The sequence below is a fragment of the Hyla sarda genome, chromosome 9 (genome assembly GCF_029499605.1).
Source record: "Hyla sarda isolate aHylSar1 chromosome 9, aHylSar1.hap1, whole genome shotgun sequence".
NCBI classification, from domain to species: Eukaryota; Metazoa; Chordata; class Amphibia; order Anura; family Hylidae; genus Hyla; species Hyla sarda.
In genome coordinates this window covers 100,670,813-100,688,576 of record NC_079197.1, presented here as the reverse complement: position 1 = coordinate 100,688,576, position 17,764 = coordinate 100,670,813, and the positions used below count along the sequence as shown (strand labels likewise).

Sequence of the window (17,764 nt, the reverse complement as noted above, 5' to 3'; positions counted from 1 at the left end):
ATAAGGGAAAAAAACGCAACCAACCAAGGAAAAAACGCACCACCGATTTCTTGACCACAGAGTCTGATAGTAGTGCATCAGAAGATTCTCAAAATAAAAAAGGAGAAACAGATAAAGCTTCTAACTTCGTCCATACCCCTTTAGGAGGCGAACGAGAAGGGGGAGAAGGAGGAACAAATATAGGCAAAAGATCCAAGAAGAGGAAATATGTAACCTGGCAGAGACGCTGAATGTGGACAATGTGGTTAACCTTACTAACACCACACTGACAAAGGACTGTATCACGGCACTTTCTAAGGGACTTAACTTTGGACTTAATGAAAAATTCACCTATGAACAATTTGAGGTGGACTTATATAAAGCACTACGCAAGATAAATTTGTTTAAATTTTTTTCTAAAATTCCTCCTCAACAGGTCACTAGTAAGAGAGAGGGGGAAACCCCCTGTATAGCCACAGATATCCCTTCTCAAAGCCATAATGAATTTTTTCAGGGTGGGAATCCCTCTAAATGTAATCCCCCCATACAACCTGGCAGCGCTCTGGATATGTTCCAGAGCGCGGTACTCAGAGACATGAAAGCTCTCATATACCCCCCCATTAATCATAACATTACTTATACAGAAAAGAAGGCTCTATTGTGGCTGGCGGACCAACCCGACTTGATAGTTACTAAGTTGGATAAAGGAGGAGCCATAGTTATTTGGGGCAAAGAGGATCATGATAGAGAGGCCCACAAACAATTGAATAACAACACTGTGTATGAGCTTTTGAAAGAGAATCCCACCAGACGTATTATGGAAAAAATTAGATCTATGTTGTGGAAATATATTAATAAGAGGGTTATCACAGAAAAAATAGTTGACAAATTAATACCTCTAGTTCCAAAACCTGCCAAGTGGTACATAGTCCCCAAAATACACAAGACCCTCAAACAACCTCCGGGGAGACCAATTGTGGCGGGGATAGGTGCAGTTACGGAGGCACTATCTGCCTATATTGAGTGGCTTATCTCCCCCCTCTTACCTAGCATCCCTTCGTACTTAAAAAATACAGGAGAATTGATAACCATGTTAGAGTCCTTTGAATGGCAGGACGGATATGCATTAGTATCCATTGACATCGAAAGCTTATACACACGCATCCCGAACGAAGCGGGAGTACAAGCAGTTCGCAACCTCCTTATGAAGACAGATAAATCTGCTGATTTTATCGATTTTATTGCAGAAGCAATGACATTTATTTTGGAGAACAATACTTTCTCCCATGGTGGCAAATGGTACAAACAATTATTTGGGACAGCGATGGGGAGCCCAGTATCTTGCTCTTATGCTAACATTTTTTTGGCTGCATTTGAAAATTATTTCATCCTGTCCCATCGAAATCCTTACCTCCACCATGTGAAAAAGTATTTAAGATATGTGGATGATATCCTTATCGTATGGGAGGGTTCAAAAGAAACCTTTACTCATTTTGTTGAACACCTGAACCAAACGAACAATGTGAACATGTTCTTGACACATCAATGGGGAGGTAATACCCTAGAATTTCTAGATGTCAAAATCTTAATAGAACAGGACAAAATCATTACCACAGGACACAAGAAAGATATTGCAAAAAATTCAGTATTACACTATAACAGCTCTCATCCCCCACATGTTCGCAACAGCATTCCGTACAGTCAATTAATTCGTCTGAAAAGAATTAATAATGATCCCATAAAATTTGAAACCCAAGCAGAGAGAGACCATGCTCAAAGATTTTAGAGCTAGGGGATATCCAGAAAAAGTTCTTAAAAATGCCATGGTAAGGGTTAATAATAAAAGTAGAGAAGAAATCGTAAAAAGCCCAAAGAAAAAAGCGATTAATTCTGTAGAAAATAAAAAATTTATCTTCTCTTTTCAAAACACTAACATGAACAATGCGATTCGTAATGCTATACATAAAAACTGGTTTTTGTTAGAACATGATGTAGATTTACAAGAAGTAGCTGAGCGCAAACCTATTGTTACCTATAAAAGAAACAACACTATAGGAGGATTTATTAAAAGAAGACAAAGAAATAATGATTGGAAAAAAAAGAATTGGTTGAGCAATATAGCCCCAAATGGTAACTACCCATGCAGAAATTGTTCCCAATGTAACCTTAATTTAGCTAAAAATACATTCAATCTAGGTGGTTATAATATATATGTAAAACAGTTTATAACTTGCCGCAGCACCCACGTGGTATACTGCATAATATGCAACTGCGGATTATACTACGTGGGTAAAACAAAAAGACATCTGTTTAAACGTATTAGAGAACACTTGTACTCTTTAAAAACAGGAGTAGGAGCATCCCGTTTTATTGCACACATGCGTACTGTACACAATAATGACCCGAGAGCACTTCACTTTGCGGGCATAGAACGCATGTATGATAATATGAGCGATGTGAATAAGGAGCTACGGCTCGCACAGAGAGAAATCTACTGGATAAGTAGACTGAACGCGATAGGTCCAATGGGACTCAATGAAAGGAATGACCTTTCATCGTTCATATAATTGCATGTACGCTAGGTTAGATCCTATTTTTTACCTTACTTTCACTATTTAGGTGTTTTTGGAGGTTTGTGTTGTATATTTGTTTTACCTGTATCACGTGACTTCAGGTGATTTAAGCACACAGGATCACCTGAGTTTTTGAGACCGGATGAAGCATCACTGGATGTGAAACAGTCTGTTGTCTACTCTGTTTTTCCCCTGCACCCTCCCCGTTTTCTCCCGAAGTCGGACGTCTTTATTTATGGACCCCGTGGCATGTTGCATTAAAGCCTGAAGTTTTACAGTACGGTGCGGTGAGTCGCGACTCTGTTCTTTTCTTCTTGTGATTTATATTATCTCGTACTACATGGTTTCCATATAGAGTCAGCACCCCGCCACCCACAGACGCCGACCCTGAGGCTATCTCCCGAGTTATTCATTATACCTGCTGCCATAGCTTTTCTTGGTTTGAACTATTTATATTTAAACAACGTTGTTGACCACTGAAATGCAAAAGCTTCAGAAATAGAGGCGACAACTGAGGTGGGGAGGGAGATGTTCATTGCCACCGATTTCTGTACATTGATTATATAATTAGATAATTTTGTATATTTCTGAATTTCCTCCATTTAATTCCGAAGAGATACTACTGGATTTGTTACAAAAAAACAATAAATCATCTGCACACGCAGCCACCTTGTGTTCAACCTCACCTATTACCACCCCCCTTATATCCCTATTGTTTCTTACATGGTTCAAAAACGATTCCAAAAGTAGATTAAAGATGAGCGGGGAAAAGTAGAAACCCCTGTCGGGTCCCTTTTGATATTGAGAAATGATTCAAGCTTATACCATTAATTGACACAACCGCTGTAGGGTTGGAGTACAAAGCTCCTATCCAACAACGCATATTAGGACCCAAGCCAATTTGTTCAAGGGTCCCTTGGATGAACATCCAGTCAACCCTATCAAAGGCTTTCTCTGCATTGGTGGATAGGAGCATCATTGGGTAAGAATTTGAAGAAACATAATGGATAAGGTTCAAGGCCCTGACCATGTTATCCCTCGCCTGCCGGGAAGGCATAAATCCTGTCTGATCTAGATGAATAATTCCCAGGAGGATGTAGGCAAGATGGTCAGCTAGAATTTTTGAGAAAATCTTAAGGTCAAGATTGAGTAAAGATATTGGACTGAAGTTCGAGCAGTGTGTCGGATCTTTGCCCTCCTTTGGGATCACCCTAATGTTTGCCCGTAAGAAGTCCAAAGGGGGAAATTGGCCATGTGCAAAAGAGTTTAAGGAATTAATTAGATGTTCCTCAATAATAGGGAGAAGCTGTCCAGGCTCGGTGCCTTTCCCCTTTTCATCGTCCTCTGAAGAGTACCTCCTCTTTAGAGATTGGTTCTTCCAGTATATCAATCGCTTCAGACAGTAAAGAGGGCAAAGCGGCACCACCCAGATAGTCCACCACCTCCTTTGCTCAAAGATCCTTGACATCTACTGGCCGCTCTGCATTCTGATTGTACAGAGATTGATAGTAAGACCGAAAAGTCTCAGCTATTTGCATTGGCAATGATACTCTCCCCCTTAACTTGTATGTATGGTAGAAAGGATCTTGCATGCTGCAGACGTAAAGATCATGCAGGTACTTTACTTGGTTTTCCCCCAAACTCATAAACAACTTACTGGCATTTTTCCATATTTGCTTTATCCAAGATCATCTGACGTATTTAAATTCAGAATCTGCAGAATCTGAATCTTGCAGAATCTGCAACTCATCCCGCACCTTCAATGCTAAAGATCTTTTATGAATTCCCTCAAATTCAACTATTCTATTAAGCATAGTCCCTACCCACGCTGCCTCTTCCCTCTTCACCTGTGTAGCGATTTAAATAAAGGACTCTCTTATGAAACATCTGTGCGACTCCCAGAGGATTGATGGTGACACCTCTGAGGATTTATTCAAAGCAAAAAACAACCAAAGCTCCTCTCTGATCGAGTCAATCACCTCTCAGTCCTGTATGAGATTCTCATTGAGATGCCATTGCCATGGTTGCGTCGTTTTAAAGGGGTTATCCTGGAAAAAACTTTTTTTTTATATATATATCAACTGGCTCCAGAAAGTTAAACAGATTTGTAAATTACTTCTATTAAAAAATCTTAATCCTTTCAGTACTTATGAGCTTCTGAAGTTTAGGTTGTTCTTTTCTGTCTAAGTAATTTCTGATGACACGTGTCTCGGGAACCGCCCAGTTTAGAAGAGGTTTGCTATGGGAATTTGCTTCTAAACTGGGCGTTTCCCGAGACACGTGTCATAAGAGATTACTTAGATAGAAAAGAACAACCTTAACTTCAGAAGCTCATAAGTACTGAAAGGATTAAGATTTTTTAATAGAAGTAATTTACAAATCTGTTTAACTTTCTGGAGCCAGTTGATATATATATATATATATATATATATATATATATATATAAAAAAGTTTTTTCCAGGATAACCCCTTTAACTGCAACTTCTAATGACAAATGGATCATAGCATGGTCCGAAAAGGTGATGGAATCGATACTTGTCGCCACCACAGAAGGAAGATTTGCATGCAAGATAAACAAATAGTCTAAGCTGGAGTACACATTGTGGGGGTGAGAATAAAACGTATAGTCTTTATCAGACGGATTGAGAAATCTTCATGTATCTACCAGTTGCTATGAGTTAGGAGTAGGTATAATTCTACGTAACCCCACAAAAGATATTGAGGAGGAGACGGCAGAAGTGTCAACCAGAGGGCCCAAAGCTATATTTAAATCCCCTCCCAAAACAACCATACCTTCCAAAAATTCCTCGGTTGCCACCAGTGCGCTTTCCTAGGCCCCTACATGTCCGGTATTAGGGAGGTATATTGAACCCAATGTGCATAATACCCCTTGTAACTTCCTTTTTACGAAAAAAGCCATCTACCTTCCTGGTCTTCACAATGGTCTATATATTCCCATTGTATTTGTTTTGAAATTAAAATGCTACCCTCTTGACTTTTGCCACCTGAGAGCAACTGTAGTAGGCTTCTGAGTATCTTTGGTTAGAGTGACTATATGATACTGCCTGAAATGTGTCTCTTGTATATACACTATAGACACCTTCTTGCTAGCAAGTATATTCAGTAATGCCGTCGTTTTTCAGGTTTATTTAATCCTTGGGCATTTATTGAGGTAATGTTAATGTTAAGTAAGGTAAATTTAAAAAAAGAGAAAGAGGGAGAGAGAAGATGCTATTTTTTTATGGCAGGCAGGAAAAGTGACGAAAATAGCTTGACAATGACAATATATGATAAAAAATAGCAAATCCAACATAGGCAATACTGTTTCCCCCAAGAATAAACTAATATGTATTAGAAATGTTATTATTATTTACTTAATAAAATTCAATATTACGGCAATAAAGGAAGGAACATTTGTACCCATAAAATAACTGCATGACGGCTAATGATCAAAGGGCCTTATCTACAGTGGAAATACTCCACTGGACATGGAAGATCACTGCATACACAACAATGTAATCCACCATCATTTATACAACAGAGAAGTGAGTAAACACCCCACAGTGAATGTAAAATTAGGAGAATTGAATTAAATGCTTGAATGAAGTTAGTTCTGCTGAAATCTGCAAACGCTAGCTGCAGAGGCACTCCTGTCATGTCAAGGGATTGCATTTCTGTTTATATTAGTTGGTACATAAATATGAAGTCTCTTTTCCGTGTTACTTAGTTTTCTTTTTAGATTATATCAAATTTATTGGCAGACGTAAGGATGTGCATTGTCCCATCAAAGTGTTAAAAACTAGATGTCAATCTTTGTAAGATTTGTAACCGCAGACTAAGAAATGAATATAAAAAGCATGGCAAGAGCGCCTCTAAAAGGCGTTGGAACCAAACTTAGATCTTAAAGGGGTACTACCGTGGAAAACTTTTTTTTTTTAATCAACTGGTGCCAGAAATTTAAACAGATTTGTAAATTACTTTTATTTAAAAATCTTAATCCTTCCAGTACATTTTAGGGGCTATATACTACAGAGGAAATGCTTATCTTTTTAGATTTCTCTCATGTCATGACCACAGTGCTCTCTACTGACGTCTGCTGTCTATTTTAGGTACTGCCCGGAGTAGCATAGGTTTGCTGTTAGGATTTTCTCCTGTTCTGGACAGTTCTTAAAATGGACAGCAGAGGTCAGTAGAGAGCACTGTGGTCATGACATCAGAGAAATCTAAAAAGATAAGCATTTCCTCTGTAGTATATAGCCCCTAAAAATTACTGGAAGGATTAAGATTTTTAAATAGAAGTAATTTACAAATCTGTTTAACTTTCTGGCACCAGTTGATTTAAAAAAAAATAGTTTTCCATGGTAGTACCCCTTTAACTTTATAGGCCCATTTTACGCAATCATACTTTAAAGGGGTACTCCGGTGAAAAACTTTTTTTTTTTAAATCAACTGGTGCCAGAAAGTTAAACAGATTTGTAAATTTGTAAACTTCTATTAAAAAATCTTAATCCTTCCTGTACTTATTAGCTGCTGAATACTACAGCGGAAATTCTTTTCTTTTTGAAACACAGAGCTGTCTGCTGACATCATGAGCACAGTGCTCTCTGCTGACATCTCTGTCCATTTTAGGAACTGTCCAGAACAGCATATGTTTGCAATGGGGATTTCCTTTTTCTCTGGACAGTTCCTAAAATGGACAGAGATGTCAACAGAGAGCACTGTGTTTCAAACGGAAATTAATTTCCACAGTAGTATTCAGAAGCTAATAAGTACAGGAAGGATTAAGATTTTTTACTAGAAGTAATTTACAAATCTGTTTAACTTTCTGGCACCAGTTGATAAAAAAAAAAAGTTTTTCACCAGAGTACCCCTTTTAGTCCTTATTATGTCAGTTGTTTGCAGTCCATAATACAGGGCTAATGATAATGGCTACAGGCTATTCACATGGCTGTATAAACTACACACATATTGTACAAATGTTGAATTTACTACTTTCATCCATTATAGGGATTAAAATACTCATATATCAATATTTAATCTGTATTGCATCAGTATTTTCATTAATTTAATCATCCGTTTTTCAAAGTGTAATTCAGTTCTAGGAGACAGCCCATCAGTATTTACTGTGCAAAGTGCAGATTGAATACTGATGAAATACTGATGGTATTGCCTCCAAAATGCCCATATAGAACCTCAACAAAGATACCTTCTAGTGATATTTTACTAGGACATGGGGCTGATGTAGAAAGCCCTGTGTGCCTAGTCAGTTGGTGCACATTTGTGGTTTGTGCTATCGTACACGGGTGTCCCACATGTAAGAAGTTAATTTTGCTTGTGCAGATGCCTTTCTGCACCGAGCGCACCAATGGGCGTGTTTTAGGTGGGGTTCTACCAATTTTCGCCTCATGTACGATGTGTGAGTTTTGCCACTTCACCCCGTACCACACACATTTAGCCAAGCCATGCTAACTTTAAAGTGTGTCCCAGATGCATAATGTGCAAATTTGTGCCACTATTTATCATATGCAGAAGGTCAAGTCTATATTTCAGGCCTGCTGTGCAAATCTGTGCACCAACGAGCAACCTGACATCGCACCCTAACATTAACCGGCATGTATTAAGAGGCAAGCCTCAACATCATACATGCCAGCTAGGCGTGACATGCGCACCAAAACTGTCCTTATCATTATACATAACTCCTTTTATTTCAACATTGTACCAGTGACTTGTTATTCAAAAGTGAGAGTAGCAATTTAATGTTAAGGTTACATAATAATAATTTGTCTCGCTAAAATACCACAGTAAACTCATAACATAATAAGTCCTCAATGTGGTTACATGAAAGTGCATGGTAGTTATTACAATAAAGTGAATAGAAATTTTCTCAGGAATATGTTGTACAACTTTGAAAAAAAAAATTGCCTACATTATCTCATTTACAGAGTCTGCTGTGAAATATGTACGTCAAGCACCGACAGAACTGCATAAATTTGCCCTTCTGAATGATTCACTAACACGATTGTCTGAATTTTTATACAATTTTTATACAATTTACAGACTCTCAATATGTTTTTGCTGCCCTCCTAATAAAGACAACCATATTAAATATTACCTATTATCCCTGAATGCCCGCAACCTGCCGTAATTCTCACAGGCCTGTAGTTTCATGTCTCACCTATTTCTGTCACTCTCCATCAATGACTCCTTGGTCTTCAGTGAAATTCTATTCATTAAAGTCAGAATTATTCCATTAAAATGTAAATGTGTATAGTACACAAACATGAAACCTCAGGCCTCTGGGTCACTGAAGCTCTAATGCATTATGGGTTTATGATATTGAACACAGAGCAGAGGAATCACAGCTTTCAGTCGATTTATTATTAATGGTCTTAAAATCGTCATTGCAAACAGGTTTATTGCAAAATATTAGATATTTGCTCATTTAGGGTGCATGCACACCACGTTTTTGCAATACAGTTTCTGTATCAGGTTTTTGATGAAAAACAGATTCCTCAAAACCTGACTAAACTGTATCAAAAAGTGTGTACAAATTTTAACCCATATACGGTTGAAAACCGTAAACTGTTTGAAAAATGATGTCCGTTTGCATCAGTTTTTTAAGAAAAAAACGTATACGTTTTTAACTTTTCACTCCATTTTGAATAAAGTTTCACTTGTTTGATTTAAATTCCAATAAAAAAAACTGTGCAAATTCAAAAACCGTATGGTGAAAACCTGATGGAACCGTACGCACATACAGTTCTGTACGGTTCCCATTGACTCCCATGTTTAAAAAAAAAAAAACTGTATGCAGTTTATACAGTTTTTCACCCGGATCAAGAAACGTGGTAGACTACAGTTTTGGATACGGGTAAAAAACTGGACAAAACTGTATGAGATGCAAAACGGACTAAACTGGATGATGTGTTTGACATACAGTTTACAATATTAAGTCAATGCATACAGTTTTCTATACAGTTCCATACGGTTTTTAACTTGAAACCGTATACGGCAACTGTATAACAAAAACGTGGTGTGCATGCACCCTTATGTTTATTATAAATAATGGTGTATTTTTAGTCACCAAATACAGTAGTAAAAGTTACAAATTAATCTATACCAGAATCCTGATTTGGGTGATAAATTATTTATACAATTAAAATTATATGATATTTAAGCATTGCTATTGAAAAAGAGGTAGGGGAGTACCTTGAAAAGCGTCTAGCCTCTATCACCTGTACCCTAGTATTGGCAAACCCAACAATCTTTACCATCATTCACCGGATCGCAAGAAATTTACCAGAGCACGCTTCCGGGTTTGTACGCATCACGTCTGCCAGCGGACGTCTCCCCGGCGAAAACCTTTTTCCGGCAACCAGGCTCCAGGACATCGCTGGTAAGAGGCAGTGTGCAAAGTCCCCAAATCCACTCAAAACTTTCCCTGTGCCGCAGGGGTAGAGTGGTCCACATTTGAGGGGCCTCCAGTGCTGCAGAGCGCAGCCTCATGCACCCACAGGATTACAATTAAGAGACTATCTATATCCCACTCACCAATCTCTATCCCTGTGTTGCCAGGATAGAGTGGGATACACACAAGGAAACCCCAGCATCACAGAGCGCATTGATTTTAACCCCTTACCAACACGCTGCCGCATGCAGTATCCTGACCAGATACGAGCTATACAGAGACATTGCTACTCAGACTATTTGTAATCATCCATACAAGGCACGATCTCCGTGCATACATCTATAAGCGCTACAGATTATTTGCCCCACTGGGATACCAGCACTTTTTTACCCTGTATATTATATGTTTATTTTATTTTATTTAATTGTATGAATATTTTATACATTCACTACCTTGCTTATCGTGGTGAGTCTGATGTAAGGACCCTACAAAAGGACACCACAAGCACTATCATTGTAATAATAAATTGTTTTAAATTAATTCACTGGATCTACATCATTTTTTACATATATTTTATATACACCCATTTCTTGGTGACAATCAAGCCCAGACTGTGTACCCCCACTTTATATGATATTTAATGATAAATTTTCCCTTGTAAGGATAGGGTTGCAGGACACGGATCCGCAGCGTATTTTACACTGTGAACCTGCCGGTGACCCTACCCTTAGTGTGCCTCTAGCTGTTCCCCCTTCACTGCCCTGTGTGACTTTATAGTGCGGCTGCGAGCAGTGGGGGACAGCTGGAGGCACACTAAAGGTCGGGGCACCGGTGGATCCGCAGCGTAAAATACGCTGTGGATCTGTGTCATGTGACTCTATCCTAAATGGACAGTGCCCTGATTTACTGTTCTAAACCCAACCTGTTTGTGGGGTTGTGAGCCAAAATATGTTGCATTGCACCACAAATTGTGTCTGTGCCAGAATTTGCACCAAAAATTTTACGTAAAAAAAAAAGGGGGGGGGGGGGGAATGGCCACCGGGAAAAGCTGGTGTGTTCCCAACAGTTTCGGAAAAAATCCCAACATATTTAGTAATGTTTCCAAAGAAAATTTAGTGAATTTGAGCTCTGGAAAACCCTGCAGCTCAGAGCAGTTATTTAAAAAAAAAAAAAAAAAAAAGGTAAGTAAAAGTGCAAAACATAGGGAAACATTAGTAAATACTGTGGAAAAATACCTGTCAGGAAACCAAACCCACAAAAAAAACTACACTCCACTCTTAGTAAATCAGGGCCACTGTCTCTTTTAAAAAAGACTTTTAATTGGCCGAGGTCAGACCTAACCGATTACTAGAACAAGCCGACAGTAATGCATGCCAGCTCTGTGCCACATGACCATGCCACAGGACCAAAGTTGTGCACACAGGGCATGGGGAGAAAAGCACTCAGCCACATGCTTCTTTCCCCGCTTGTCCTAGCTGAGACCCTGACAGGGCAAAACTTTTTGTTATAAAAAAAAACAAAAACTTTTGACATGGTGAACATCGGTGGGTGAACATATAATACGCAGTGGGTATGTGTCCATACACAGTAGTCATTTTGTGTTACTGTCTAAACTATAATTAAGACGACATGCGTGCCAGCAGAGATCTCCCTAAAAGCTGGTTACAGGTATTATAAGATAAATGCCTTTGGATGCCATGAGAGGATATTCTGGAGTCTATTCATGGATCGCAGACAAGAAAGTTGAGTAAGCTCGCAATCCTTTTGTGGCTATTATCACAAAATAAGGCTAACTTCACATGCTGCTGGGCACTGCTAAAGCAAGCTCCATTGCTTAAACCATTTAAAGGACAGGAATTGAGTGGAGAAAAAATACAGCATGTCCTATTTTTTGTTCTCCGCTCAACTCCTGTAACATACTAGACCCTATTCAAGTCAATGGGACCCGGAGGGACCAGGTGGTATCCGTTGTTAAGGTGTGCTCCTTCAGAAAATGGACAGAATTTAGTAACAATATGACGTTGTCTAAACAAAAACTCTTATAAAAGAGATGCTTATTGGAAAAGTATGCTATTTCCCTCATTGCATGTCATACGCTTGTGCCTTTGTGTAGCACAACTATACAAGGTTAGTTTAATAAAAAATGACTTTTAAGATGTGATAAGTCTAGGGAGTGCCCTTTTTTATTTCCATATTTCTATTCCCTAAGTGCTACAGCCAAAAAGACAGTGGGAAAGTTATTTTCTTATTTTAAACTACTGCATAGTTGTAACACTCACATTTCTGAAGACAGGATCCGCTGGACCTGTGTGGCAGATGACTCGGACCGTACCAGGGAGCAGAGTCTAAGGTGCCGCTGGTTTTCACCAGAGCCCGCCACAAAGCGGGATGGGCTTGCAGCTGCAGGCGACACCCAGGTCGCTACCCCTGGCACGGCTCGACCACACAGGCGGCTGAGGAGATGCGAGGCACAGAAGGGAAGAGGCAACTCGTAGTCTGGATAGCAGTGGGTCAGGGCAGGCGGCACAGTAGCGTGGTCAGGGCGTAGCAGGAGTTCAGTAGGCAGGCGGCCGAGGAGCAAGGTCAAGTCACAAGAGCAGGAGATCTGGTACACGGCAAGGCAATAAAATGGAACGCTTTCTCTAGGGTACAAGGCAACAAAGATCCGCCAGAGAACTGAGGAGGGTGGAGGAATTTATAAATAAGTCCCAGATGGATTACACTAATGAGCATACTGGCCCTTTAAATCTTAAAGCTCCGGTGCGCGCATGCCCTAAGGGATGGGGAGCAGAGAGGCGGAGGCAGGAGAAACACCCGGAGAGTGACGGACTGGGGCTCGCTTCCTGTGTTCCGAGTCCCAGCCCCGTCGGCAGCAGAAGGTAAGGGGACCATGCGCTCACGGCCAGCGTGTGAGACCGGAGCGCATAGCGTAACAATAGTGCTTGGTGTGAAGACTACAGTCACCAAAAGTGAGCAAGCTCTGTGCAGACATTGAGCAAGCAACCTGTGAATGTATGCCTGGATTATAAGGCAAAATGTCACTCAGGATCGATGCAATATATTTAATGGGGAAGGTTTGCTAATCAAAATGTGACAATTAATATTATATGTTATTGGTTTATTTGTCACATGTGTAAAAGACCATTGTATTGTAAGCCAACCAAAATGACGGAAAAAAGGAAGTGTCTTAGGCTGCATTCACACTACATTTCATCCATATATTTCATCCATAGTGACTCCGGTCGGCTCATTTTTGCCCCATATCCGGTTTTCTGGACGGACTGAAAATCGTGGTATGCTGTGGTTTTCAGTCCACCCAGAAAACCAAATACGGGGCAAAAATTAGCTGACTGGAGTCACTATCTGGCTCCGGTCGGCTCATTCAAATGAATGAGATGGGGGCCGGTTCCTGTATGAACGAAACGTATTGTGAATGCAGCCTACCATATCTAGCAAGACACATAAAATTCAACATTAGAGCATGTAGATCTTTGAGATTTTGATATTTGATAGTTGGTATAGTTTGGTCTAGTTTTAGCCTGCGTGTTGGACAGTATAAAAACTTTGAAAGTCTCTACTTGTAAGGAAAATGGATATTCCAAATACATTTTATATTGATTCACAAATACAATGAGGGACATTTATCAATGTTTGCTTATGTATTCTTTTTTTTAGTAGTTTTTTCCTTACTTTATTTTTGCTTATGTGTGACTTATTTATCAACTGCTTTCAGCCTGTTGATAATTTTCTTTCACGTAAGCAATTTTTCCTGTTTTACTTTGGTAGTAGCTTTTTCTGCTCCATGTTTGAGCTGGAGTAAATTTAGTCAATTTTTAACGCTGTTGCGACTTTTTTTTGCGCAGTTGCGACTGTCGCAGTTAATAAATACCTGACTACCCGTAGTCCATTTTAAAATTATTACTACATAGTTAATTTTTGGAAAACTTGCTTTTCTCGCTTTCCAGTCAAAATGTAGCACGAAAAATCGTGTAGTCCCAGTTGCGACAATTTTGCGACAATTATAGTAAAGAAAACCTGACTAAACCCGTTGATAAATGTCCATAAATATGTCTACTTTATGTTCACATCATAAAATGGACATATTTTAACTTTTTGAAAACATTTGAGGGCTTCAAAGTATAGTAGCAAATTTCAAAATTTTCATGAAAATTGCAAAATCTGAAGGGACAGATGTTACAGAACTACAACTCCCAGCATGCCTGGGCAGTCTAGGCATGCTGAGAGTTGTAGTTTTGAAACATCTGTAGGGATAACATTTGGGCACCACTGTAATAGTGGTCTCCAAACTGTGACCCTCCAGATGTTGCAAAACTACAACTCCCAGCATGCCCAGACAGCCTTTGGCTGTCTGGGCATGCTGGGAGTTGCACTTTGGCAATCCCTAGGAAGGCAGCAGTAAAGATCGCTTTACTGCCACCTTCCTTGATGCTCCACCCCATCGCCTCCCTCCCTGCGCCGCTGATCTCCGCTGATGCCACCGATGATCGCCGGTCCTCACCGCATCTTCTTCATAGGTACCGGCCGCCATCTTCTCCCCCCGTTTTGCCCAACATCCAGGGGAGGGCAGATTGGGGGGTATCCATGGCAACCCCCCATCTGTAACTGCCATTGGTCAGTACTCATTGCTTACTAATGGCCGGGGATCGGAGGGGGTGGCACCACTGCAACCTCGCTCCTGAATTGACATGCGATTTCCTGCGATTGCCGACATGGAGGACCCCCCTCGGCGATGTGCCGGGATGCCTGCTGAATTATTTCAGCAGGCATCCCGGTCTGGTCATCTTAAGGACTCGGGATGCAGGGCGTATGCATACGCCCTGCGTCCTGAACAGGTTAAATGCATAAAGAATGGGGCACATGTCATATTTTTGACAGTTTTTTATGCAAATTATTCAAAAATTCTGGAGCATTTGTAATAGTAAATCTGCCTCAGTGAAGTGTATCCTATGATCCAAAGTTTTACTATACCTAACGATTTGCAATCTCTACACAGTTTATGTACAAGTATATAAGTTAGGAAAGAAGACGAAGGTCCAGCGCAAAGACTCGAGAAATTAGATGATTTATTCACATGCCATATGGAACAAACAAACGTGGTACAGGTGACGCGTTTCGGCCTTACACAGAGTCCTTAGTCATACAAAGTAAGTACATAGTGTGATCACTTTTATATGGGAGGACGGAACTGACATCACACACACCTGCGTGCGCAGATCCGTCACTCCCATATGCAAAAAGTCCGTGGCAACCAAGCCAGCATAATATTACAAAACATAAAGATATATCAGAAGCTGTTGAGTGTAATTATATATATCCATATAATGTTGTACTGGCTAAAAAAAACACTTTTAATTAGGTCCGTAGACCAAAAATATAAAAACAATATATACCGTATATGGCTGTGAATAGGTTAAAATAACTAGTAGAATACAAAAAATACAAACTAGCCATATTATCTAAAATGTGACAAAAGAATCTAAAACATTTACATGAAAATGATCAGATACATGAAAACTGTTGAAGAAAAAAACTGTTGTGTGAACAGTTGCATAAGTTTATGGGTGGATCATTTAATTAGTATCAACTGTTTGCAAAGCTGTCAATAGTGCAGGATGGTATCTAACCTCCTGTTCAGACCTGCTGGGAAACAAGTTTCCAACTTCAAGATCCAAAAGATCTCCCGATCCAGTATTTTTTGTTTTAAATTGCCTCCTCTTGTGGGCATGTTGACCCTTTCAATTCCTTGCAAGCACAAAACGGATGTATCCCCGGCATGACACTCCGCACAATGTTTGGAGACAGTGGACACATTGTGGGATAAAAAGTGGGGTACATCCGAGATGTGCTTGCGGATACGGGTTTTGAGTGAATTAGTGGTACAGCCCACATACTGTAAACTGCAAATACGGCACGTGAACAAATAGATGACCCCGGTCGTATTGCAGTTTACATATTGCTGGATGGGATAATTTTGCTTGTTCACAGAGGAAGTAAAAGTGGTAGAGCGCATCATGAAGCCGCAGCATATGCATCTATTCGCTCCGCATTTGTATGAACCAGAGCATGTAAGCCACGTTGGCTTCCTCTGTGGACCTTCCAAAAATAGACTGGGTGATAGGCGTTGCCCTATAGACGGAGCCCGTTTGGACACGCATCTATATCCCTCTGATAATACATTTTTGAAGTCCGGATCGGCGGTGACGATGGGCATGTACTTTTCTATAATCTTTTTGATGGACACATAATCAGAACTGTATTGAGTGGAGAAAACCAGAGGGGAGGGAGTTTTGGTTTTGTTGGTAGCACTACTACTATAGCCCCTATCATGTCCTATAAGGGCATTTCTGTCCCTCTCCATGGCTAGTTTGATGGCCCGATTAATCGTCCATTGGGGATACCCCCTCGCTCGCAGTCTATCACCTATGGCAACAGATTCTTCCCTGAACTCAGCCAAACGTGAACAGTTTCTACAGGCACGTACCATTTCTCCGGTGGGTAGATTATTAATTACATGTCGGGGGTGGCAGGATTTGGCGTGCAGTATAGAGTTTACTGCTGTATTTTTTCTATATGTTCGAGTGTTTATTGCTCCGCCAACCGCGTCACCCCAGAGATGCAAGTCCAGAAAATTAATGGCACTAGCTTCCATAGTGACAGTAAACTGTAAATTTAGATCATTGTGGTTGAGATAAGAGGTAAACCCCTGTATGGCCGCCAGATCAGACCCCCAAATAAATAGGAGGTCGTCGATGTAGCGGCCATACCAGACAATGTTCTGTCTGTGGGGATTGGTGGGGGCGAAAAGAATCTCCCTCTCCCACCAACACATATAAATGTTGGCAAGAGAGGGGGAGAATTTCGCCCCCATCGAAGCTCCTGTGACTTGTAAAATAAATTGCCTATTAAACATGAAAAAATTATGTTCAAGAAGATAGTCAACCACTGTACATAAATAGTCCCGTAGTCCAGGAGGATAACGCGAGTAAACCTGCAGAAACCATTGAAGGGCTACAATGGCCAAATGGTGAGGGATGACGGAATACAGCGAGGGGACATCAGCTGTCACCCATCTGTAATGTTCTCACCACTCAATACAGTTCATCATTTCAAGCACATGCCCTGTATCCCGAAGATATCCGGGAATGAGGGGGATTAAGGCTTGGAGATAAGAACCCACCCATTCACATAGATGTTCATTCAGTGATGAAATACCAGCTACTATCGGTCTGAGGGGAGGGGGAAATGTGCCCTTGTGCACCTTGGGTAGCGAGTGAAATACTGCTACCACAGGACAGTCAATGATAAGATATTCCATTAATTTTTCAGAAATAAAACCGTTCTGTACTCCAAGATGCACAAGGGAACTTAGCGCCTTTTTAAAGGAGGGGGTGGGATCACAGGACAGGGGTCTATAAGTACATGAATCATTCAGCATATCCATATTTAATTTCTTGCACAACCCACTGTCTAAAATTACCACCGTCCCACCTTTATCCGCCTGTCTGATAACTATGCTGTCCATGTCTGCCAGGTCTTTGAGAGCTTTCCTCTCTATATAAGTTAAATTATTCCATTTTGGACCGGGATTTCTGGACAGCAAAGTTAGTTCAGACTCAACAGCCTCCTGAAAGGTGTCTAATACAGGAGTTCGTGACATGACCGGATAAAACTCTTTATTAGTACCTGTGAATTCCGGAATATCTGTGGAAAATTTTGCATATGGGCATGACGGATCTGAGCACGCAGGTGTGTGTGATGTCAGTTCCGTCCTCCCATATAAAAG

At 40.4% G+C, this 17,764-nt stretch overlaps 1 protein-coding gene across 8 annotated transcripts in view; it reads right to left on the bottom strand.

Annotated features, from left to right (window-relative positions):
* Nucleotides 1-17,764, bottom strand: part of GUCY2F (guanylate cyclase 2F, retinal) — a 230,653-nt gene that overhangs the window by 181,100 nt on the left and 31,789 nt on the right. The window contains exon 1 of one of the 8 annotated variants that reach the window (XM_056538848.1): nucleotides 12,240-12,371. The exons of the other annotated variants lie outside the window; for them this stretch is intronic. The gene's annotated coding sequence lies outside the window, so the exon portion shown is untranslated. Of the gene's footprint in view, nucleotides 1-12,239; nucleotides 12,372-17,764 lie in introns of those variants that run through there. 8 annotated transcript variants of the gene reach the window in all.